This window comes from Ranitomeya imitator, chromosome 3, assembly GCF_032444005.1.
Source record: "Ranitomeya imitator isolate aRanImi1 chromosome 3, aRanImi1.pri, whole genome shotgun sequence".
NCBI lineage: Eukaryota > Metazoa > Chordata > Amphibia > Anura > Dendrobatidae > Ranitomeya > Ranitomeya imitator.
Window position 1 is genome coordinate 712,997,933 of NC_091284.1, and position 27,091 is coordinate 713,025,023.

The 27,091-nt window shown below is 44.7% G+C and overlaps 1 protein-coding gene across 4 annotated transcripts in view; it reads left to right on the forward strand.

Moving 5' to 3' along the window:
- HDAC7 (histone deacetylase 7) overlaps window positions 1–27,091 on the forward strand; it is a 579,208-nt gene that overhangs the window by 461,790 nt on the left and 90,327 nt on the right. Inside the window, exon 1 of one of the 4 annotated variants that reach the window (XM_069758687.1) lies at window positions 23,477–23,608. The exons of the other annotated variants lie outside the window; for them this stretch is intronic. The gene's annotated coding sequence lies outside the window, so the exon portion shown is untranslated. Of the gene's footprint in view, window positions 1–23,476; window positions 23,609–27,091 lie in introns of those variants that run through there. 4 annotated transcript variants of the gene reach the window in all.

Genomic DNA, 27,091 nt, shown 5'->3' on the forward strand with positions numbered 1-27,091 from the left:
TTTAGAATATTCTGACGTCAAACAGGTACAAGAATTTGGCTTATGTTAATCTAATGCATCCAATGCATCTAATGTGTCTGGGAGTCCCCCCCCCCCCCCCCTGACTCTTGGCCTGTTGAATTTCAATGGACGATTTTTGTTTTTTTTTGTTCCATGGTGGAATAAGTTACTGACAGAGGAGTCTGGCTGCAGTCCTTTCTTAGAAAACATTATAACTCTAAGCTAAAGGTACCTTCACACTAAACGATATCGCTAGCGATCCGTGACATTGCAGCGTCCTCGCTAGCGATATCGTTCAGTTTGACACGCAGCAGCGATCAGAATCCTGCTATGATGTCGTTGGTCGGGGCTAGAAGGCCAGAACTTTCTTTGGTCACTGGCTCTCCCGCTGACATTGCTGAATCGGCGTGTGTGACACCGATTCAGCGATGTCTTCGCTGGTAACCAGGGTAAACATCGGGTAACTAAGCGCAGGGCCGCGCTTAGTAACCAGATGTTTACCCTGGTTACCATCCTAAAAGTAAAAAAAACAAACGCTTCATACTTGCCTTCCGCTGTCTGTCCTCCGGCGCTGTGCTTTCCTGCACTGACTGTGAGCACAGCGGCCGGAAAGCACAGCGGTGATGTCACCGCTCTGCTTTCCGGCCGCTGTGCTCACAGCCAGTACAGAGAAGCACAGCGGGGGACAGACAGCGGAAGGTAAGTATGAAGCGTTTGTTTTTTTTACTTTTAGGATGGTAACCAGGGTAAACATCGGGTTACTAAGCGCGGCCCTGCGCTTAGTAACCCGATGTTTACCCTGGTTACCAGCATCGTTGGTCGCTGGAGAGCAGTCTGTGTGACATCTCTCCAGCGACCAAACAGCGACGCTGCAGCGATCTGGATCGTTGTCTGGATCGCTGCATCGTCGTTTAGTGTGAAGGTACCTTAAGCCTAACGTCCCTGTGTATGTGGACGCCCGGAGGCTCAGTGGTTAGTGCTGTTACTTTATAGTGTTGGGGTCCCCGTTTCAAATCTCATCAAGCATAACATCTGCAAGGAGTTTGTATGTTTTCCCCATGTTTGTGTGGGTTTCTTCCGGGTTCTCTGGTTTCCTCTCAGTCTCCAAAGACATATTGATAGGGAATATAAATTGTGAGCCCCAATGGGAACAGTGCCGATAATGTCTGTAAAGCGCTGCGGAATAGGATGATGCTGTATAAGAAAAGCAAAGCTTAATAAATAAATAATAGTTGTCCCACTAACAAAGTTAGTTTTATATTTGATTTTAATCAATAGATCTTGGAATAATAACAATTTCCACAATTGGATGGAAAGAAGCAAAAGAGAGTATACAGACATTACAGCACGGGATCTCTGCTGATTCTTTTTGTGAGATAAAGCGTTTCCCTGTTTTTTTTTAAAATGTTAAATCTCAAGGAATTATTTGTGATCCCGTTCTGTAATTTCTGTATTCTCTTTTGCTTCCTCCCCTGCCCAGGAGCTGTGGTATGATCAGACCATGTCCCTGTACGGTCAGACACAGCCATTACACAGTACACAGCAGGGGCACATTCATTAGATTATCTCAGCACAGGGATTTTTTTAAACCCATCCAATTGTGGAAATTATTATTATTCCAAGATCTATTAATTAAAATGTATTTTGTTTATGGGACAATCCCTTTAATATTTACATTCATTGTCAGATGCTGCTCTCACTGCTTCTTTCCATGGCTGCCAATGCGCACCTCATCCTATTGCTAAAACCAATCTGTCATGGGTTGCAGACCTGGTCGAGAAGGCGCATCCACCCAGTAACCAGAAAGTTGGGACGCAGCTGTTATGTGCAATCGTAGAGAGACCCAGCAAGACTGGCACCAAACCAGCAAAGGCACAGACACAACTAAACGAGCCTAAACGGGCCGGGATACTCTTCACCCAGCTCCCAGTAAATGGGAGAGGGACTTTAGTAGAGGTCTTACCAGGCCCGCTGTCGCCGGGCAGCTGGCATCTAGTGACACAGCTGGAACCACGCTGAGAATAGGTAGATAACTCTGCAAGGAACCCTGGGACTGTAGCATGCACAAAGAGAAAGGGAAACAAACCCTACAACCAACCCTGACAGAGATGAACAGATACTTCTAGCAACACTCACCACCACAACATAAAAACTGCAATGAACAGCAGAGAAATGAGCTGGGAACAGAGTTAAATATCCCGCCTGATGCTGAAGGAAATGACTAGGTGATGAATACCTCCCAGTCGTCCCCAGACACCCACTCCCTGTTAACCTGCACAACAGAATGGACACAATCCCACCCCTGCCTAGTACCAGATTCAGCAGCGTCTTGTGGCAACCGGGGAACACAGCGCCCCCTGTTCCTGGGCAGTGAAATCCGTGGGAGATACTTTCCCCATAAGATTGGAATGTTTTCCCTGTGTGCTTGGTTTCTCCATCTCCAGGGTGAGGACAATGACGGTGCTCATGACCAGAGTAGCGTAGCACCAGACCCGATCCATTCCCAGGTGGGAGCACAGAACCACAATTCCTAAAAGCAGCAAAACACTACTAAAAGGGCATGTTTGAAAAACCTGTTAAACTGTACCAATGTTAATCTGGGGTTCTTGATACCAAAATGGAGAAAAAATGTGACCTGATGAAATGCTTCTATGATAATCGGTAGAACGTACATTAGGATATCCCACTACAATATATTCGCTTAGGATATCCCACTACAATATATTCCGAGACCATTATGAAGGGCCTGTCGTTTTGTAAAGGACATCTCTACTCCTCTGTTATTGTAAAGATTAAAAAGCGGTGTACAGAATCGGATATGGATTGTGTTGGTCAATGAGAGAAGTCAGTAGAGCACATGAGCTTTATTTCTGTTTCAATGGCTTTTGTCCAAGAGAATAGAAATTCATTCTAACACTTGTGAGCAAACTGAATATGGATATAATGACTATGTTATGGAGTTTTTGAGGAGTCAGACAACTTGATATGAAAACATGTTTTTGTCTGTGCATTAAGTCACATATTTTGCTGTAGTTATTCAGCATTTTGTTTAAAAGGTGGAATTCTTTGTAAAGTTTTGTATAAACAGCGTGACCGTTGGTATCAGTTCCTTGTTTATACAGCATTTTACAGAATATATGATTCACTCCTCTCTGATCATGTGGAAAAGCAAAAAATAGGTTCTGTGTATCCTCAGATGAGGTTTACCGTACTTCTCAAATATGGCTGCTTGTCTCCACCTAAAACTGAGATCAGCGTTTATTAGGCTCGGTTTAGAGCACAATGATGGCCTTCTTTTGACATTTCGGCTGGGAAAAGATCCTAACATACACCTATTTGATGGCTTGTAATGTATCACACTGTATAAGTATACTGTGCCCATTGATAGTGACCTAATTTAAAACAAATGTGTTATTTTTTAAACTGGATACTACTACATTAATCCATAAACTTTTCTGCAGTATGTTGACATATCTTGGCCCAGTAGGGGCCAGAAGGACACTCGTTGTTATCCATTGCATTTGCTTACTGTGTATGTTGGGTACTTTTCCTGGCATACACGCTAAGCTGAGGCCATTAATGTGACCTAAGCAAGGCCTACATTTTTTAACCAGTAACCTTGTGACTTCTGCTTTATACAGGAGATCATAATGACTACCGTATATACTCGAGTATAAGCCGACCCGAGTATAAGCCGACCCCCCTAATTTTGCCACAAAAAACTGGGAAAACTTATTGACTCGAGTATAAGCCTAGGGTGGAAATGCAGCATTTACCGGTGAATTTCAAAAATAAAAATAGATCATTATTTCCCCATAGCTGTGCCATATAGTGCTCTGCACCGTTCATATTTCCCCATAGGTGTGAACCATATAGTGCTCTGCACCGTTCATTATGCCCCCTAGCTGTGCCATATACGGTGCTCTGCACCGTTCATTGTGCCCCATAGATGTGCCATATACGGTGCTCTGCACCGTTCACTGTGCCCCATAGCTGTGCCATATACGGTGCTCTGCACCGTTCACTGTGCCCCATAGCTGTGCTGTGCCATATACGGTGCTCTGCACCGTTCACTGTGCCCCATACATAGCTGTGCTGTGCCATATACGGTGCTCTGCACCGTTCACTGTGCCCTATAGCTGTGCTGTGCCATATACGGTGCTCTGCACCGTTCACTGTGCCCCATAGCTGTGCTGTGCCATATACGGTGCTCTGCACCGTTCACTGTGCCCCATAGCTGTGCTGTGCCATATACGGTGCTCTGCACCGTTCACTGTGCCCCATAGCTGTGCTGTGCCATATACGGTGCTCTGCACCGTTCACTGTGCCCCATAGCTGTGCTGTGCCATATACGGTGCTCTGCACCGTTCACTGTGCCCCATACGGTGCTCTGCACCGTTCACTGTGCCCCCCCTAGCTGTGCCATATACGGTGCTCTGCACCGTTCACTGTGCCCCCCCTAGCTGTGCCATATACGGTGCTCTGCACCGTTCACTGTGCCCCCCCTAGCTGTGCCATATACGGTGCTCTGCACCGTTCACTGTGCCCCATAGCTGTGCTGTGCCATATACGGTGCTCTGCACCGTTCACTGTGCCCCATAGATGTGCTCCATATACGGTGCCCTGCACCGTTCACTGTGCCCCATAGATGTTCCACATAAATTTGTGCCGCCGCTGCCGCAATAAAGAAAAAAAACCACATACTCACCTCCCTTGATTGCAGCTCCCGGCGTCTCGTTCCGGCGCCTCCATCTTCCCGGCGTCTCTGCTCTGACTGATCAGGCAGAGGGCGCCGCGCACACTGTATGCGTCATCGCGCCCTCTGCCTGAACAGTCAGAGAGCAGAGACGCCGGGAAGATGGAGGCGCCGGCCGGGAAGATGGATCGGCGCCCGGCGGCTGGAACGTGGACAGGTGAATATAACATACTCACCTAGTCCTGGCGATCCTCGCGCTGTCCCCTCCTGTCTTCGGTGCCGCAGCTTCTTTCTCTATCAGCGGTCACCGGCACCGCTGATTAGAGAAATGAATAAGCGGCTCCGCCCCTATGGGAGGTGGAGCCGCTTATTCATTTCTGTAATGAGCGGTCCCACGTGACCGCTGAAGAGAGGAAGAAGCTGCAGCGCCGAAGCCCGTGGGACGGCAGGGACAGCGCGAGGATCGCTGGGACTAGGTAAGTATACCCCAGCGCCCTCAGCCCCTCACCCGCCGACCCCACCGCTACCGTGACTCGAGTATAAGCCGAGGGGGGCACTTTCAGCCCAAAAATTTGGGCTGAAAATCTCGGCTTATACTCGAGTATATACGGTAAGTACAGCTACTGTGAATCTCCATCTTGACTGGATGCCCTATACCTCTATTCAGGGCTGCCACTAGAAATTTTGGGGCCCCATACTGACAAAATTTTTTGGACCCCCTTGAGACTCCGCCCAGGCTCCACCCCAGCCCCGCCTCCAGGCTCCACCCCTCAAATTGTCCACAGTCCCACCGCTCTCTCTTGGAAAATCTCCACTTCTCACCTATCACACATTGACAGTTCCCATCACCAGATCACACATATAGCCGGCAGCTTTTGTTTTGGCCAAAAGATTTTTTTAAGCCGCCACCATAACACGGTAGACACTTTTGGCCGGGCCCTACTCTGCTGTAACCTATTAAATATTTGTTAAAATATGCAATACAATTTAGGTATATTTTTATTTATTTTTCAATTTTTAAAATGACCTATAATACTACATACAAGGAACAAATACCACAACACTATGACCAGATGACATATTACCACCACAGTGATCGAATAATATAAAATACAAGGAACAAATACCGCTACATCATGACCAGACCACATATTACCACCAATGACTGAATACTACAATACTGATCAGTAATAAAAAAAAAAAAAAAAACACAATATTATCACCAGCAGTGCCATTATACACAGGAGATCTGTAATTAGTATGCAGTGTCTGTGTAGAGGTAATACAGTGATCACCGGTGACATTATACACATGAGCTGTGTATATAATGTATAGGTAATACAGTGATCACTGGTGACATTGTACACAGGACCTCTGTATATAGTATACAGTGTATAGTGTCAGTGTATAGGTAAATAATAATAATAATCTTTATTTTTATATAGCGCTAACATATTCCGCAGCGTTTTACAGTTTTGCACACATTATCATCACTGTCCCTGATGGGGCTCACAATCTAGAATCCCTATCAGTATGTCTTTGGACTCACCAGTGACGTCTCTAGGTGAAGTCCTTCATCTTTCATCCAGCACAGACCGCCATCACTTCATCCAGCCAGGACTCGTCTCTGCAGGAAATAACACTTATCTCGAGTTCCGCTTGTAGAACACATTACTTAATTTTCCTGTAAGTATTCGGTCAGAAATCCGAGAGTGGACCCTCTGGGTCGTGACTCTAGAGCCCCCGGGGTCGAGCGGACCAGATGGAATCACCCCCTATACAGGGAGTGTTAGGAGCAGGACCTCGGGGGAATGGAGACACAACAGCTAGAGCCAAAGGGACGACCCAAAATAAAGAAGGAAACCACAGGCTATAAGGATGGCAGGGAATAATAGGAAAACAAGACTTAACTGAAAGAATGTCTGGAACACGGAACGGCAGGACTCGGCAGGAACACGGACCGGCAGGATACAACAGGAACACGGACTGGCGGGATACAGCAGGAACACGGACAGGCAGGATACAGCAGGAACACGGGCTGGCAGGACACAGCAGGAACACGGACTGGCAGGATACAGCAGGAACACGGACTGGCAGAATACAGCAGGAACACGGACAGGCAGGATACAGCAGGAACACGGGCTGGCAGGACACAGCAGGAACTCGGACTGGCAGGATACAGCAGGAACACGGACTGGCAGAATACAGCAGGAACACGGACAGGCAGGGTACAGCAGGAACACGGACTGGCAGAATACAGCAGGAACACGGACTGGCGGGATACAGCAGGAACACGGGCTGGCAGGACACAGCAGGAACACGGACTGGCAGGATACAGAGACAAAGCAAGGACTGGGCTGAGAAAAGACACTGGTACAGGGGAGCCTAGGGCATAGGGACACTGACGGCAGACTGTGCACCTACAAAGCAAAGGCGTCTTACCTAGGAAGACGCCGGGAAGAAATACCCGATGGGCGCCGCCATGTTGGGGCGGAGCCACCGGGTCGCGACCTCCCAGAGGGCTCAGCGACGGAGGAGACGCGACCGCGCATACGCGAAGAGACCAGACGCCGAGAGCCGGCGAAGGAGGAGGCAGAGCGGCGCGGGACAGGATCGTGAGCGCGCCGAGGGATGGGAGAAGCCGGGTAAGTATGTGCGGGCGTGACAGTACCCCCCTCCTTAGTCCCCCTCCTTTTAAGGCTAGAAAGGAATCTTTTCATGATAAGGGGAGCGTTGATGTTCTCTCGGGGCTCCCAGGACCTCTCCTCAGGGCCAAATCCCTCCCAATCAATCAAAAAATAAGTTTTACCCCTAACTACTTTTTTGGCAAGAATAGCTTTAACATTAAAGATTCCATCAGAAGTACAGAGCTGAGGAGAGGAAGAGGTAGCGGAGTGAAAACAATTAAAGACTGCGGGTTTAAGAAGAGACACATGGAAGGCATTGGGGATGCGCAAAGAGGCAGGTAGCTTCAACTTATAAGAGACATCATTAATGCGACTCAAGATAGGAAAAGGACCAATGTAGCGAGGACCCAGTTTGTAAGAGGGAATTTTAAGCTTGATATAGCGAGAGGAGAGCCAAACTTTATCACCCGGAGAATATGGCGGAGCATCCAAACGCTTCTTGTCAGCAAACCTTTTCATATTAAGGCTAGCTTTCTCAAGAGCCACTTTGGTCTCATTCCAAATCGTAGAGAATTCCCGGGACAAGAAATCCGCTGCCGGTACCCCCGAGGAAAGAGAAACAGGAAGAGGAATGTTCGGATGTTGACCATAGACTACGAAAAAGGGAGATTTGGAGGAAGACTCGCTGGGAAGATTGTTGTAAGAGAATTCAGCCCAAGGGAGAAGAGAGACCCAGTCATCTTGGTGTGCATTGGTGAAGTGTCGCAGATATGTAGTCAGAACTTGATTAACTCGCTCCACTTGTCCGTTGGACTGAGGGTGATAGGCGGAAGAGAAGTCCAAGTTAACCTTTAATAGACTGCAGAGAGCTCTCCAAAAACGTGAGGTAAATTGTACTCCACAGTCTGAGACAATATGATGTGGAAAACCATGAAGACTGAAGACTTGGTGTAAAAAGATCTTTGCCAACTCAGGAGCGGAAGGCAGACCAGGCAAAGCGATGAAGTGAGCCATTTTAGAGAACCGATCTACAACAACCAAGATGACAGAGCAATTCAAGGAAGAAGGTAGATCAGTGATGAAGTCCATAGCGATATGACTCCATGGAACGGAAGGCACAGGCAGAGGATGCAGGAGACCGGAGGGAAGCTGCCTAGGGACTTTATTTTTAGCACAAGAAGGACAAGAAGCGATGAATTTGGTGACGTCTTGACGGAGAGATGGCCACCAGTAGTGCCGAGAGATAAGAGACAGTGTCTTCTTGACTCCTACATGTCCTGCAATTTTGGAGGAGTGACCCCAACGTAAAACTCTCTCCTTGTCTTGATTAGCCACCAGAGTCTTGACAGGAGGAGTAGAAATCACTCTTAGAGGAGCAAGAGTGACGATCCTCGCAGGATCAATGATGTGAGCCGGAGAATCCTCCATGTCCTGAGGTTGAAAGGATCTCGAAAGAGCATCTGCTTTGACATTCTTATTTCCAGGTCGGAAATGAAGTTCAAACTCAAATCGTCCGAAGAATAAAGACCATCTGGCTTGTCGTGGATTTAGTCTTTGGGCAGACTGAATATAGGCCAGATTCTTGTGGTCAGTGTAAATGATGAATGGATGAAGAGACCCTTCAAGAAGATAATGCCATTCTTCCAAGGCTAGCTTGATAGCCAATAGCTCCTTATCCCCTATAGAGTAGTTACGCTCAGGAGCGGAAAAAGTTTTAGAAAAGAAACCACAGGTCACCAAACGTCCGGACGAAGATCTTTGCAAAAGTACTGCTCCAGCTCCAATAGAAGATGCGTCGACCTCAAGGACAAACGGTCTATTAGCATCAGGACGATGAAGCACAGGGGCCATAGCGAAACTTTGTTTAAGGGACAAAAAAGACTCTTCAGCCTCAGGGGTCCAAAGGCTGGAATTGACTCCCTTGCGAACTAGGGCAGAGATAGGCTTGGTCATGGAAGAAAAATGAGGAATAAATTGTCTATAGTAGTTGGCAAAGCCAAGAAAACGTTGGATTGCTTTTGTTCCAAGAGGACGAGGCCAATTCAGGACAGCAGAAACCTTCTCTGGATCCATCTCTAAGCCAGATCTTGAGACAATATACCCAAGGAAGGGAAGAGAGGACTGTTCAAAGACGCACTTTTCAATCTTAGCGAACAGATGATTCTCCCTTAGCCTTTGCAGGACTCGGCGGACATCTCGCCTGTGAGTGGAGAGATCCGGAGAGAAGATGAGGATGTCGTCAAGGTAAACCACGACTGAGGAGTAGAGAAGATCCCGAAATACATCGTTCACAAATTCCTGGAAAACCGCGGGGGCGTTGCAGAGACCAAACGGCATAACCAAGTATTCGTAGTGACCGTCACGAGTATTGAAGGCGGTCTTCCACTCATCGCCTGCACGAATACGAACCAGATTGTATGCGCCACGTAGATCTAATTTGGTAAAGATTTGCGCACCCCGAAGACGGTCGAAGAGTTCCGGAATGAGTGGCAGAGGATATTTGTTCTTCACCGTGATGTTGTTTAGGCCTCGATAATCAATACAGGGACGGAGGGAACCGTCTTTCTTCTTCACGAAAAAAAACCCTGCTCCGGCCAGAGAAGAAGACTTGCGGATGAAACCTTTAGCAAGATTTTCTTGAATGTACTCAGACATAGCTTGAGTCTCAGCAGGAGAGAGAGGATAGATTCTGCCCCTGGGCGGGTTAGTTCCAGGCACGAGATCTATGGGACAATCATAGAGACGGTGAGGCGGAAGCTCCTCAGCCTCCTTCTTGTTGAAGACATCAGAAAAAGCGCTGTAGACAGAGGGTAAGGCGGGAAAGGAAGAAGAAGGAGAAGAATTAGAGGAATATCCCACAGAACGCACCGGCAGCAGACAACGTTCCCGACAAAGCTCACCCCAGCGCAAGATATTACCATTGCGCCAATCTAAAATGGGCTCGTGGCTCCGTAACCAAGGAAGACCTAAGAGCATAGGATGAGACAGACCCGCTAAAACATAAAATGCAATTCTCTCCTTGTGCAGAACCCCAACCTGAAGTTCCACCTCAAGTGTCACTTGAGTAATGGTCTCCTGTAAAGGTTTACCATCCACAGATGCTAGAATCACAGGAGCCTCTAAGGTTCTGACTGGAACGGAGAATTTCAAAACCTCTTCCAACCTAATAAAATTCCCTGCAGCGCCCGAATCCACATACGCATCCAGAGAAACGCCCTTGCCCGCAATATGCAAAAGAACGGACAAAGTAAGGGGTTGAGAGGAATCACACACACCTAGGGAGGCCTCTCTTACCTGACCTAGGCGGAGGAGTTTTCCGGACGTTCAGGGCAAGAGCGCAATAAATGAGCAGCACTTCCGCAGTAAAAACATAACCCCTGAGTGCGCCTCTCTTTACGACGTTGTTCGGACATTTTAAGACGGTCCACTTGCATAGGTTCCGGTGCGGACGCCTGAGAGGAGGTTCTAGGCTGTGGACTGAGTGGCTTACGGGTGGCAGAAGAAGGACGAAGAGACCTCCGCTCGCGAGCGCGTTCTTGGAACCGAAGGTCAATACGGGTCGCTAAGGAAATTAATTCCTCCAAAACCGTAGGGGTGTCCCGACCAGCTAACTCATCCTTTATGCGCCCAGAGAGACCCCGCCAGAAAGCACCCACCAACGCCTCATTGTTCCAGCCCAAGTCAGAGGAGAGGGTGCGGAACTGAATAGCGTACTGGCCTACGGATAACGATCCCTGATGGAGAGAGAATAGGGCTTCAGTTGTAGAGGCCAGTCGTCCAGGTTCGTCAAAGACAAGACGGAAAGTCTCCAAAAATTCAGACAACCGGGAGACTAGGGGATCGTCTCGCTCCCAGAGTGGATTAACCCATGCCAAGGCGTCACCCTCTAGATGGGAAATCAAAAACGCAACTTTGGACCAATCCGTCGGGTAATGCTGGGGCAGAAGCTCAAAGTGAAGACGGCATTGGTTTAGAAATCCTCGGCAGGACTTAGGATCCCCATTGTACCGAGGCGGTTTAGCCAAGCGGGGTGGAGGGTGGGAAGCAGGAGCAGACGTAGAAGCGGCTGTCTGGATGGAAAGCAGCCGATCGTCAATAGAAGACATATAACTAAGTATATGGGCCTGGGTGTCACGCTGCTGAGCTAACTCTTGCTGTAAGCCAATGAGTAGAGCGGCGTTGCCAGGATCGGAGGACTGGAGCGTGGACAAACGAGAATCCATAGCCTTCATAAAGGACATCATACGGGACTGATTCTCCCGCAAAAAGAGTAGCTCTTTTTGCGTAGCAGAGGCCCCTGCGGGGTCCATGGCCTTTGCTTCCTGTAAGTATTCGGACAGAAATCCGAGAGTGGACCCTCTGGGTCGTGACTCTAGAGCCCCCGGGGTCGAGCGGACCAGATGGAATCACCCCCTATACAGGGAGTGTTAGGAGCAGGACCTCGGGGGAATGGAGACACAACAGCTAGAGCCAAAGGGACGACCCAAAATAAAGAAGGAAACCACAGGCTATAAGGATGGCAGGGAATAATAGGAAAACAAGACTTAACTGAAAGAATGTCTGGAACACGGAACGGCAGGACTCAGCAGGAACACGGACCGGCAGGATACAACAGGAACACGGACTGGCGGGATACAGCAGGAACACGGGCTGGCAGGACACAGCAGGAACACGGACTGGCAGGATACAGCAGGAACACGGACTGGCAGGATACAGCAGGAACACGGACTGGCAGAATACAGCAGGAACACGGACAGGCAGGATACAGCAGGAACACGGACAGGCAGGATACAGCAGGAACACGGGCTGGCAGGACACAGCAGGAACTCGGACTGGCAGGATACAGCAGGAACACGGACAGGCAGGGTACAGCAGGAACACGGACTGGCAGAATACAGCAGGAACACGGACTGGCGGGATACAGCAGGAACACGGACAGGCAGGATACAGCAGGAACACGGACTGGCAGGATACAGAGACAAAGCAAGGACTGGGCTGAGAAAAGACACTGGTACAGGGGAGCCTAGGGCATAGGGACACTGACGGCAGACAGTGCACCTACAAAGCAAAGGCGTCTTACCTAGGAAGACGCCGGGAAGAAATACCCGATGGGCGCCGCCATGTTGGGGCGGAGCCACCGGGTCGCGACCTCCCAGAAGGCTCAGCGACGGAGGAGACGCGACCGCGCATGCGCGAAGAGACCAGACGCCGAGAGCCGGCGAAGGAGGAGGCAGAGCGGCGCGGGACAGGATCGTGAGCGCGCCGAGGGATGGGAGAAGCCGGGTAAGTATGTGCGGGCGTGACATTTCCCAGCCTCTACTTTACACCACATGAAGAAGGCGACATAGTATCACTCTACACAGTAACAGCACCGCCCCCCATTTAAAACGGTATACTCAAAAAATAAAATAAATGCATCACTGCAATAATAATATCCTTTAATTAGCCCCTATGGTAATATTCACCATCCTAGCCCCCGTGTGTCTCATTCCAGGCTCCAGCCATATGTTCTCCCATCCTGCCCCCATGAGTATCCATTCTGCCCCATATGATCTCCCCATCCTGCCCCATCTGTCTCCATCGTATCCATCCTGCCCCATCAGTCTCCAATCCTGCCCCATCTGTCTCCATTCTGCCCCATCTGTGTCCAGCACTCTGCCCCATCTGTCTCCAATCCTGCCCATCTGTTTCCAATCCTGCCCCATCTGTGTCCAGCACTCTGCCCCATCTGTTTCCAATCCTGCCCCATGTTTGTCCAATCCTGCCCCATCTCTGTCCAGCACTCTGCCCCATCTCTGTCCAGAACTCTGCCCCATCTCTGTCCAGCACTCTGCCCCATCTCTGTCCAGAAAAAAGTTCTTCTTACCTGGCCGTGCTCCTGTGGCGGGCGAAGTCTCCGCGCAGCTGCAGCGTGCACTCACCGGCGATGACAATGACGTCAGACGCCGGCGACATGCACGCACGCTGCGGCTGACGTCAGCTGCCAGCCTCAGATTGGCTGGTGGCTGTTAACTTTTGACGTGCGGGCCCGCGCCCGCACGTCAATAGCTTTAAACAGCTGCAGCGTCGGCGCTAAGGGCCCGGTTAGCCTGCGGCTGCCGGTAGGGGCCCGGTGAGCAGATGAGACGGGGCCCGATGCGGGCCCCCTCTGCCCACCGGGCTCCATATGCCAGTCACGGCTGTCATGCCCTGATGGCGGCCCAGAGGAGTAACTGGAGCTTCTATGCCCCAGTGAAGCATCTGTAACATGGCCGCCACCTATCTTGTGCAATGTATAATCCTGGTGTCTTGTTATGTGGCAAAATAACTTTTTATGCCCCTTTAGACACTAGAGCCTGGGTGACTGCTCAGTACCTCTGCACCCACCATTGGTACACACTCATTGCCCCATTTCTTTTGCTGATGCCTGTAGTTATCGCAAATAGGACATTTCTGCAGACTCTGCATGGTTATTCTTCTATTATTTAAGAGTCGGCAATAATAACATTATATTATGAAATTGACCCTAGTATGTGTTTCTTTCGATAAAAGAGCCAGAACCCAATACAGTTTTTACCATTTAACATAAGTAGACACAACTTTTCTTACATGTTTTGGCTACCTGCCATCCATAATTTCTTAGATTTACATATAAGCAGACCAGCTTATGGATGCCACGTTGACAAGGTAGCCTACTTAGTCTTTCTGTGATAGGCTCAAAGATGATCAATCAGTAGGTATCAGTGGTGTCTATTTCTAGCTCGCTAACCACAATTCTTTGGGTTGTGATATGAAGGACACATTTGGATAGAAATATTTTATATGTGGTCACAGCGCAAGGATTTCTTAGTCTCTAGACTGTGAATATCACTGAGAAGGATATCCCTTATCTTTTATATTGTGCCAGTTTTTTTCTGTCTACTTGTATTATGGAACCCACTTCACTTTGCTCTACTTGCCTCAGAACTTCTGCTACCTCCATTAGTCACATGCACACATAAATGGGTCATGAGAAAAGATGGTACATAATTGATTATTTAAATCAATAAGCAAGGCTTTATTTTCTAACTTCAAAACCTGGTTGAGGCTTTGGGTCTCCTCAGCCAACAGGACCTACTCCTTATTTTGTCTCCTGTTGCCTTGCTTGGACTTATCGACTCCTATTATTTGGGGCTTCTACAGTTGCTGGGGTCAGCAGGTCTTACTAGGGCATTTATATCTGATTGTACACATTTATGTTCTTTAGTCATATTTACCGATTACCGTAGATACTTTAAGGCACTCCGATTTGAGATCGAGGCCTGACCGAGTTACTGTAAATCTCAGACACAAAATCCAAGAGTCACATTATGGTTGCATTTACTGAATGACTACACTTTGCATTAGGAACCTAATCCTGACTGAGTATAGATATGCTTCCCCTCATTGGGTTATATTGCTTTCTTTCACCCAGTTTTCAGACATGACAGTCCTCATCTGGTGCTGGCACCGACATAGCTCGCCTCAGAAACATTCATTATACTTGACGCATTGAGCTGAGTAGGGGATATCAAATAAATGTCAAGTTGCATTGAAACAAATAACTTGATATTCAGCCACCAAAGTGATTTGTCCTCAGCCACATGAAGTGCTGGCAGGACTTAGGGACTTTCGCCCACAACGCTGTGATTTAAAGAGCTGTGCTGTAATAAGCAAGACAACATTACTTCCCAAAGAAACCCACAAAATCTCCTACTGGCACAGGGTCAGTTTGCCAACTGCGCCTCTGATAGGTTTCACCGAAGAGCTGCCAAGTGCATTAAGAAGGAAACTGATCTTGTGTATTTAAACAAAGCAGTCATGATCCTTAAGCAACAACTTCTAAAAGCTTCAGAATGCGCGTATGCCTAACTGAATGGAGGTTTTTCATTGTCCCCCTCCATGCTTTCCTTTGCCATATGTCTCTATGCTGCAAAGCAGGTCTGTCCACTTACAGTGCCGGTATCTAAGCCAAGACGCTTAACTCGTTCATCAAAAGCCTATGGGGGAAATTATCTGTGAAAAGCTATATCACATTTTTCTGTGTTATTGATGAAATGATATAACAATAGTCCCACTGGCAATGACTTATTTCAAGGAACAGGGGTATTAATAATCTTAAGGGATTGTATAATTGCATAAAAATAATCTAAACAAGTCTTAAAACTTGTGAATAAAGTTTTTTTTTTTTTTTTTGCAAGTTAATAAAGTATAATTTTTTGATTTGGTTCTAACATCTTCTTGGGGCAGGGCACGGGTGTATTTATAGTATTTGCATAGGTTTCACCTGTAGCCAAGTCTTCATGTCGAAGATGGGTTCAAATGAAACTTGATTGTTCAGAGGTCTTAATGCATTTGCATCGGGTCTTGAGCTTCACTTTTTTCCATTGGTCAAGACAATTGATGTTCCTACTCTTCAAACATTTTAAAATTACCTTACAATATAAACTTTTAGAAATACTTAATCATTTGTCCTGGGTATAAATCCCAAAGATTCATCGACCGAGCTGACAGCGTCCCTTATTCCAATGTTTAATCTCAGAAGCACAGTAATGATTTAGGAAGGTCATTTGTCTCCATGTATGGACTTAATGTCTATCTGACATTTTCCTTCTTTTAATAAGGACAGAATTATAGTATGAATATACTTTACATCAATAATCCGCCTCACAAGATTTATTGCTGTATTACAAGGTTTATTGTACGTGAAAATACTTTTTTCCTTAGTTCTATTTATTTTTAGTCCTCGGTGATCATTGAGTATAGTCATTGATTTTTCTTGTTAGTCCAGCGATTTCCAGCATATGCAGTGACGTTTCTGTATCATCGACCTGTACACAGATGAAGGTCATGTCGGTGACCGCATATTAATAAAACACATAATGTACAACATTAGCACATTAATACACTTCATTAAATTACAAATTAGTATTAAGTCACAGAATTATTCCCTAGAAGAATAACATTTGTACAGTTAATACTGACTGATTGGGCGCCCAAAAAGAAGAAATCATCAGCTCAGGTTGACCCATGTCCTTCAACGTGGACAAGAAGAACCTTCATATTGCATGATCTCTTCAAGGAACAAAGGTCAGGGAAACCACAGATAAAATCATATCGCCTTTGTCTACAAAGGATGGCCTCCACCAATTTTTATAACGTCTTTAGTGAGGTATATACGGTACTTACATAAATTGTCTAATTGTGTGATATACATAGTTACGTAGGTTGAAAAAAAGACCTAGGTCCATCAAGTTCAACCCTTCTCTATAAATTGTGCATTTTGTCACTAAATTAATATATATATCACCCAGCCAGGTCTGTCAGTAATGCATACAATATATGATATATACCAGTCTCGGAGCACGTAACTACCAAAAATATCCTCGCCGAGTGGAAAATGACTCAGGATCTTAAATTAACCTGGTGTTGTCTCCACCTCTTCAGAGATTTCTGTGGGAACTGAACTGTATGAAAGGCTTGAAGCATTGCAGTAATGATGATGATGGGTGTGTGGAGTGTATGACAGGTAGAGCTTATCCAATAATTTTTTTTAAATAAAAGGGAAAGATCTGGATTTAGACATTGTCATAGTGGAGTCTAAAGATATTCAAGGAAATCAGCAGTGTACTCCTATCCTCGTTAGCTGACTGGGTTGGGTAGCTTCAAGCTATGTCTTTGTGTATTGGTAAGAGGAAGACTGGTGCGTTCTCACACTGGTCACATTATTAAATTATAGCTAACGTAGCAGCACACTTACCATTGCACATGACTGATATCCTCATTTTGCAAAGATTCCTATGCCACTAACCTTGTTTACGCATCTTTTTTGTGTTAAAAATGCAGCTTTTTACAGCAGCAGCAAAATAAATGAGATTTCTAAAGTTTCATTCACAGAGTGCATTTTTTTTTCTTGCGTCTTTTTTAAGCGCCAATGCATTTTTTTTATTTTTCTTTTTAATGTGAGGCAAGTTAATTCTTTTGAGCAGTTTTGCTGTTTTTCTTTTAGTCATTCAAATGAATGCTTAAAAAAACTCATCAAAAATACGTATAATGTGTTTTTCCTGCCGACACTCAGTATTTTTAGTGCAGAAAAAAACCTGCAAAAAAGCCTTGTGTGCTCCGGAAAAATAAATGGTCATTGTGAACAGTATTAAATGAGTTATTCAGGAGCATATTCATTATTTACTATGGGCCTATGAATTAACAGACGGGTAGTTGCTAACTATCTGCCTGTTGTGCCCAGCGCAGACCTCTGCCGTCACATCGACAAAGCAGCTGTTTCTTTTCAACTCTGCTCTGTTGACGGTGCATGACTGTCAATGTCATTCTGATTGACAGGTAGCTCCCTGCTACCTAACTGCGGGGATCCTGATGTCAATCATCATGACGTCATCAGTCCCGCCCCATTTACAGAGTAGGTTCGGAAGAGGAAGACCTTCTCTATTCACATGGAGTAGCTGAATCCGGTCAGTTACTGCTCTGAGCTGACTTTGGATTAATTTTTTGACTCATTGTAAAATAAATACAATAGACCAGAGTAAAGTCTTTAAATACTCTTATGAGTATTATGAGAAACATATAGTATTAAAAAGACACTCTACAGTTATGCTCATATCATTCACTAGCAGAAAGCAAAATAAACATACCATAATACAGAATAAAAGCATCTAGAAAGTCCCTATTACATAATATGTGTAAGAAAGTGGGAGTTCTGTCAACTAATTCAAAATGTATTTTGGTTACCAGTGCTGCCAGAAAGCCCCACGGTGCTGGGTATAAAACCAGCCTGGCAAGCGTTTACATAGAGATTGTATGTTCAATCTGTGCTCGCATGGGTTCCTTCCAGTTTCTTCATGCCATGTTTTTGGCGTAAGGTAATAAACAGGAATTTTCATTAAAACCCATGCAAGCATTCAGCCATAGTCCATATGAGCGTTTTAAGTGGGTAAAAATAAATGGTTGGGATCCAACTCGCGGGACAGGGAAACGTGAATGTATCTACACTGCTCTGTATGGAAATAAATGTCAAAGCTGGTTAGAGCCTTTTGATTCTAAAATTTATTTTATGGAACTTGTTACTGTTTTCGTTGTCTAATGTTTCTTGGTACTTTTGTCAAATTTTGAGAAAATTAATTATTTATACAAAGATAATGATATGACTACTGGCCAAAGCCTTTTAACGAGGACCTGTCACCAGTAAAAAGTGACAAGTTTTTGCTCTTATTTTTATTCCTGATGCTCTTCTGAATATTTTTTATTTTAGATTTGCCAAATGGTTTCAGAGATATTGGCTTTCTTTAGTTAGTGCTACTTTTTATAGCCTATGAAAAAGGGCCCATGTCTCTGGGACTGAATGGTGGGTTTACAAAACAAATATTCAGGGGAACGGCATGAGTAAAATAAGAGAAATACTGTCCACTCTTGACCTGGTGACAAGTCCTCGTTAAGACTTACTAGAAATTGCCTAACGTGGCACACAAGTCATACAAATGCTGGTTAACAAAAGAATGTATATACAGAAAACACCTAAATGTCAGTTGTCACCCACATTGTTTTACTGGAATTGAATGTCTATCCCAGTATCACTGTGAGTAACAGAGACATAGAGGAACTGGTAACCAGATAAGAAGCTGACAGTCACAGAGGGTTTCCATCCTTGTACATTCCAATGTTTCCCCTTATTTCTGCTGATTTACACTGACGCAATGGTCACAGACATGGCCTAATCCATTAGCGTCATAAGGGATGTGTTTGTGAGATACATGAATTTGTAAAGAAACCATCATTGAGACAAATACCCTATACAGCTCTGGCAAAAATTAAGAGACCACCACATCAAAACCCTGTCATGGGCAGCCCAATCTCCAGACCTGAACCCCATTGAAAACCTCTGGAATGTAATCGAGAGGATGATGGATAGTCACAAGACATCAAACAAAGAAGAACTGCTTAAATGTTTGCGCCAGAAGCAGTGTGATAGACTGGTGGAAAGCATGCCAAGACACAGGAAAGCTGTGATTAAAAATCATGGTTATTCCACAAAATATTGATTTCTGAACTCTTCCTGACTTAAAACATTAGTATTGTTGATTCTAAATGATTATGAACTTGTTTGTTTTGCATTATTTGAGGTCTGAAAGCACTAGGTTTTTTTTTTTTTCCAATTTTGACCATTTCTCCTTTTCGGAAAAAAAATACTAAATTTATTGCTTGGAAATTTGGAGACATGTCAGAAGTTTATAGAATAAATGAAAAATTATATTTTACTCAAAAATATACCTATAAAGAGAAAAATCAGACAAACTGAAAATGTTGCAGTGGCCTCTAAATTTTTTCTAGAGCTTTATACTTTTATCACAATGAGAGACTACTTCTAAATAGAGGTACGGTATATTAAATAATTTAAATGGCGGCAGATAATTTGCAGATATCAGACAATTTCTGGAACTGTTTGGCCACTTTTAATAATGCAGATGTATGCATAATTTCCAAAAGAGGAAATTCAGAAGCAAAGAGAGATTGCGGGAGATGGGTAAAAAAGAGGTATCTTCCCTCTTGAAGAGTGCCACCGTGGGTAGGACTCCTCTATTTTCCTCTACCAATATATGCATCCTGATACCTGAGTGTCTACTCTTTCTTATAGGTTCATTGTTGTCAGTCATGTGCCCACAACATTGCACATGTAGAGCTTATAGAGCTTATGATGGTAGGCAGCTTGGATGGACAGTGTGTGGAGACCAATGTGCCTTAGTTATGGTCTAAAAAGGATCGTCTACTTTATAAATACGGTACTTTCAGATGTGTTTAACATATACCGTAAACATATCCCACTTACTAAGACACTTATAATAAGGCATATGGCCTGATTTGAATACATGTGCACTGGTCCTACGTCCAGTTTAACATGCAACCTTATCATGGATTGTCCACTTGAAAAAAATACCATTGTTACATGCAACTTAGGCTGGTTTCAGATTTGCGGATGAGGGCTGCATAGTTCCGCCTACGTCGGCATGCGTCCTGCATACCCTATCTTTAACATTGGGTACGCAGGTTATGCGGATGTATGCAGATGCCTCCGCATGTGTCGTTTTGATGCTGCATCGAACGCAGCATGTTGCATTTTGTTGCGGTCGGCGCAGCATCAAAACTACGCATGCAGAGGCATCCACGTACATCCGCATGGCCTGCGTACCCAGTGTTATAGATAGGGTACATGCCGATGTAGGCGGAGCAGAAGGAAGAGGTGCGGCAGTGTGCGGGTCTTAACTGTGGAACTACGCAGCCCTCCGCAAAGCCCTCGTCAGCAAATGTGTAACCAGCTTTCCTAGTATATTTGTGCTAGAAAGGGTGTCCTGATTTGAAGATACTGGCACGGATTTCAGTTTGGGTTCAGCACAGGAATGATATTCTTGTGTTGGTACATGACCAGTTGATGTGTGTGTGTGGAGGGGATGGTTAACTGGCTTATTTGAATGGATAGTGTTATTCCCCAAAAACAGGATCTGTAGCTCCATCTTGAGTGGAGCAGAGGAGTACATGCTCAAGCTTTGCTCCATACATTATCAATGGGACTGCTAGAAATGGCTAAGCACAATTCATCATCAGTTCCATAGAGAATGAATGAAGCAGAAGTCGAGCAAACACAATGAAGAAGTAGAGCTGCTAGAACCAGTGCTGATTATATATTTTAAAGGATTTTCCGGGACTATTTTATATATTTTTTTCACTATGGGCCTAAGAATTAACAGGCACCTGCTTGTTCTACCCAGCACTGACTCAGAGGTCACAGACCTCTCCTGCTGGCGATTCCGCTGCTCTAGGTCTGCAGAGCAGCTCTTCCTCTGCTGCTCTGTGGATGGGGTGTGACTGCCGCTTCATGCTGATTGGCAGCCGACTTCCTGCGGTTAAACGGGATAGGCATGATGCCGCCAGTCACGTCCCATTCACAGAGCAGAGCATAAGGGAAGCAGTTGCTCTGCCGGCGTGATGTCAGTAACAGCCGCAGAATCGCCGTCTGGAGAGATTGGCAGCAGGAAGAACAGGCAGGTAGTTAGTAAATACCTGTCGCTTAGGCCCATAGTAAAAAAGAAAGATATATTTATATGTTAACTACTTCTAATGATCATTTTTTTTAAGTGAAAATCAAAAAGTGAAAAGCAGCACTTTCTAAAAAGTGTTCAGTTGGAGACAATATTATCAGCAATTGTACACTTTCACCAGTGTGCTGTTTTTCACTTTTTGTTTACAGCACATCTCCTACAACATCGAGTGCTAACCTTCTCTTTTAAGGGTATGTGCCCACAATCAGAAATTGCTGCAGATTTATGTAGTGTCAAAACCACAGCGGTCAGATGTCACAGCTTAGTAGATAGGTTTTCTTGAAATCCCATGTCCACTATGCATGTATGTGCACCTGCGGATCACCCGCGGATACTCGCATGCGGCGCGTCTTTCAGGACCGCAGAATGTCAATTTGTCTGCTCTTCTCTAGTGTCTCCGAACCAGAAACGTCACCAATAGAATGTATTGGACACCGTGAATCCGCACGGTTCAGTGAACACATGTGAATTTACCTGCTTTCAATAGAAGGCAGCGATTTGGAGGCAGCGAACATGTGTGGGGTCCAAAGTGCTGCTACTTCCGGATTGTGAGCACATACCCTTACATTTTTTTAAAGTGGAAAACTATCTGAAGGTTGGATGTTTTATGACACTGATTCTGGGAGGCCTATAATTCAGAGTATTCACATTATTTTGAGCATTATTATTATTAAGGAGCAGCCCAGCTTTATCCAAGTTGACATTTCAGACTGAAGAGAGGCAAACTTTTTTTTTCTTAACATAAGCCTAGTCTCATATTAGCAGCTTTTCTTTTAACCAGGTTTTCCTGATGTTGATATCTCAGCAGCCCATACTGTGCAATATGTTAGCGATTAGTAGTAAATAAGTTATCAGCATCCTCCTTACCTACGGGAAGTTTCTTTGGTAAATTATGTACCTGGGTGATATAGCTCTCCTGTTTCTAATTTTGCTTTCTCAAGGTCTGTTTGGAGCGAACTTCTGTGTAGGTCACTGATATCGACGTTCTGCTGAGCGGAAGTCCGTACTGCGGCACATGAGACTATGGCAATTACCAATGGGTCTGCTACATTTATTGTACAATACGTGCGGGTGAAAGTCCTCACTGTTATATTTGCTGGCACAATTTGTTTATTGCAGGTAAGAACTTATGGATGGCTTTATGTTTTTTAAACATTGCAGTCACCGAAGAATTAAGAATCCCATTTCTTTCTTTGTAGTATTCTTGTACGTTATCAGCGTAGTGGTGATGTCTTGTTTTTAGACAAAGTGTTTTATTTGAATGTTCATTTTGTGTTTTAGCGTTTCCAATGCATATTCATACATGCAAATATCCAAAGGCATTATTTGCCCAATGCTTATAACTTGATGCTGCTATATAACATCCATAAGATTTTGAAGGGGATTGGTTACGTCTCCTAACATTTGTGCTAGAAAATTGTATTCCACCATTGTGGAGTTTTGTGAATGGACATTTATGTATAAATTGACAACTTGGTGTTACCAGTTGGGGGCTTTTCTCTGCCCAGTCTGACACTGTCCAACTAGTGCTTCTGACTCCAAATTGTGTAGGACACGTCTATTTGACAAGGGGAACGGAAACACCCAGTTGTCATTGTCTTAAAACATTTCTAGGAAGAAGAGACGAAAAGCACAACACAGAGATGTTAGGAAAGATGCTGCAGGATTGTTATATTATAGGGAGTACAAGCATATACTAAAAAAACTTTGTCAGATGGCACGTCGTGATTACACGTCGGTCTTTTGCTCTGAGGTTACGCCTCTTTCCATATTTAAGTTAGTAAAATATAATTGGAATCAGAATTGGAAGTTACTTTATTCCTTTCTTGAAGAGCTTGTTAATCAGGAAATCTCTGCTTTACCCAAGCACCTATTTTTTCTTTTTCTTGTTTCATTCCAAGGCAAAGGCCAGGCGGATTCTCTCCTTGCTAGTCTTGTCTAGCCAGAGAGATGGCATGGGCTGGACCTGCGTAGGGTGCTTAGAGACGCCTAAGGCAATGTCCCATTTTTAGTAGGTGTTACCTCTCATTAATGAAAGCATGGGAACGCGTCTTTCAAAAACATCCAAACTCTCAGATGAGATGGGAGGAGAAGGCATGCACAGTCACTAGCAGAGATGAAGAGTCTGCCGGATTTTTGTGTGTCGAATAGCAGAAGGGAGGATATTTTTGATTCACTGTAAGGTAGGATTTCTGGTCACAGAGGCATACTGGCATAACCTGAGTGACCTACAATACGGCTTATTTCATTTGAATGGGATATTTTTGGTTTGCATGTTTTATTTTGCAATAATCCGGTTTGTATGTAGCTGTTTTTACCCTTTTAGGTGTTTTCTTTTTTGGAAATGAGCTAATTTGGAGAATCCAGTTAATATTCAGTTGTCGATGATTGCTTTATCTAGGTGGCATACTATGAGCATTTCTTAAACTACAGGAATAGGCACAGGAGTGCAGCTCTTCAGTTGAGGTCATGTATGGTAGTCGTGACGTTACTCTGCTGATGTCTCCTACACGTTCATACCTTGGGCACAATAACATCACTGACTGCACAAGGCGTCAACCTTCTGTTCTTCTGTCCGGGGTATTCCCTATCCAGTAGTGCCCCATATGCTGTGACAGGTCTGTAATAGGAGTCGGGAGATTCCACATCTCTTCTTTTGTGTGACAGCCATACGCTCTACCTTTTCACAATAGTAACTGTATCTGACAACTCTCAATTCTAGACTGTCTTTTCTTCATCTTTTTGTGTAGCTTTCAAAGGTGTTATCTGATGACATCATGTTTTTATGTCCTCTGCGTGTTTCCGTGGGTTTCCCCCAAGTTCTCTGGTTTCTTCCTACACTCCAAAGACATACTGATTGGGAATTTCCTGTAGATTGTGAGCTCTTACAATAACTGTATCTGAAGTGCTGAAAATTAAATGCACATCAATTAAATGATTATTCCCAAATAGCAAGTAACTCCCTATTCATAGAGCAGGAGATAACTTGCTGAACACTAGGGGTCTGACTACTGGGATCACCAGTCATCCCGAGACCGGGTCTCTGGAACCACGAAAACAGGGCTCTTCAGCCATGTCTTTAATGGAGCAGGGGTGCACATGTTCTTCCTTGGTTTAATTCACTGTTAATGGAACTGCCGGAAATAGTCACGCGGCTATACTTGGCTTTCTTTGTCAGATCCATCGATAATATACCAAGCGGAGGCCAAGCATGCACACATCTGCTCCATTCAAGACCGTACTCTACGGGGCTCATTCTCGGGGTTCCAGACTAATTGGGACTCCAGCAATTAGCAAATTATACCCTATCCTACGGACAACGGGTTGCTTGTTATTTTGGGAATAATATTCTAGGTCCATTGGTATCAGATTTCAGGCTTTCCTTTAGTATTTGCGCCAATGTTTTCTTCGGTTTCCACTTACGGTAAATTTCCTAGGACCTTCTGGATTTAATATAAAGTTTGTTCAAGTGAGCATGTGTTTTTTGTTTTTTTTTTTCATAAACTTTATGATGTCAACAAACATAGTATAATAAGGGTAATAACTGAAGCTGAGAGTCCGAAGTTTCAATGCACCATGTGCTTATCTCTATAAAACTGATTAGTATAGAAATGAAGAACTGCTTTAACACAGATAATACTGTCATGTCGTAAATGCATTACTTGGCAGCCTATTTACTAAAGTTTTGGGCATCTGTCTCTTGTTTGAAAAGGATAGCGCGGTCACCGCCTGGCCATTGTGAATGATGCTTAGTATTTGCCCTAGGCACGACAGATTAAGTGCTACCGTATGGTCTAGTGAAAGGTTAGGCCTCAAAGGAGATGCATTTGCTGCAAGATATATGATCAGCTCTGCATAAAAGTTTCATTTTCACCTTGGTGTCAGTGAACATTTGATATACCAAAACTGTCAGTGCTCTCCCAGAATAGTTATGCAGTTAATGCTTGCTTTGTATTGCGGGACATTTATATGGTTTTTATGTAGATGAAAGCATTGAATTGCAGTGTTATCGGCTTGTGAATGATGTCCCACCATTAGAAGGCTTCTTAGTTGTTTTTTTTGTTTTTTTAGTCTTGACGTGAACGTGGAGATCAAGCCGGTATGCTCGTATTTTTCGTATGTATTGATTAAAGTTTGCATTATGTTAGATACTTTTCATTTTAAGTCAGGTCAGTCAGGAAACAGCTTTTCTTGCAATGTCTTTCTGGCCTTTATCACTTCTGAAAGCGTTAAAGGAAGTAATGTAAAGGCCAAACTGGTTAGCCTGTGTGATCCTCTGACTATTGATACTGCTAGAGGAAATCTGATCTGGCCTGGAGGGGTGGAGGACAGGAAACACATAAATAGAATTCAAGATGCAGAAGGCAGATCACCCCCTCCCCACCATCTCCAAAATGAAAAAGTGTCTTATGACCCAGGAACAAATTCATCCTGTTAGGTTGTGTGCAATAGTCAGGAGAGTCTGTTCCCTATAACAAGGAAACTGAGAAAAGGAGGCGAGGTCAAAAGCATAGGTAATGTCACCGCCTCTTACATTGCAAATTAGCTCTGTTCAGAAGGAAGGAATTGTCATGCAAATCCACCTACAGAAGCTCCTTATGCTGGGTTCACATTGCGTTAATGGCAATGCGCTGACGGGATCCGTTACATAGTGGCACTAACGCTATGTAAGGGATGCGTTAGCGCATCCATTAACTGCCATTATGTAGCACATCGCTAACGCATGTCATAATTGGCATAATTTGTAACGGACCCTCGGACGCAGTCTGCAGCGTTTTCGGGTCCGTCACCGCTAGCACAGATAGAGCATCTGCGCTAGTGCGATCGCATAAACGCGATCTTTTTCGGCACTTGCGTTAACGCAGTCCGTTTAACGTATGCATTGAATGGACTGCACTAATGCAATGTGAACCTAGCCTTGGACCCAACAAGGAGCCTTGCAATATGACGAAGGACAAGTCTCCTTGCAGGCTCCGACATTGACTTATTGGGAACTACTAAACCTCAATAGGTGGCACTTTCAATGTCGTTTTTTTTACCCTGGAGAGAGCGAATTTGCATGGTATTTTTCCCTCTGAGCATTGCTAACAAAGGTCCACATTCAGCTGGTCTCCCTAAGGTGAGCCAGTGCCCCTTGAAAGTTAGCTTTTGCTTTGGTAATGACTAGTAGATCTGCAATAAAATAACAATTTCCCCTACTTAGGATTTAAAAGTCACTTCTAGAACTTTTACTCATTCCAGGCTCCTAAGACAGAAACAAAATGTACACATTCCCTGCTGTAAGTAAATAAGTAACAGCAGTAGTGCATATAAATAAATAGGGTACTTAGCTAACACCATTTTTGATTAAAAAAAAAAAATGTTAAAAGCCATCTCGCCAGCGACAAGGTGTTCCATATTCGGGTTGGTCCTAACCTCTAGTATTAAAACCTTAACATATTTGGGATCCGGACATGCACAGCCTTTATTCACACTGACGTCACTATGACACATGGTAAGGTTTTAATAGTAGAGGTTAGGACCATCCCGAATTTGGGTACACCTTGACACTGGTGGAATGGCTTTTGCCCTTTTTTGATAAAAAACAGTGTTAACTAAGTACCCTATTTATTGATTTGCACTATTGCTGTTACTTACTTGCTTACAGCAGAGTATATGTTCATTTT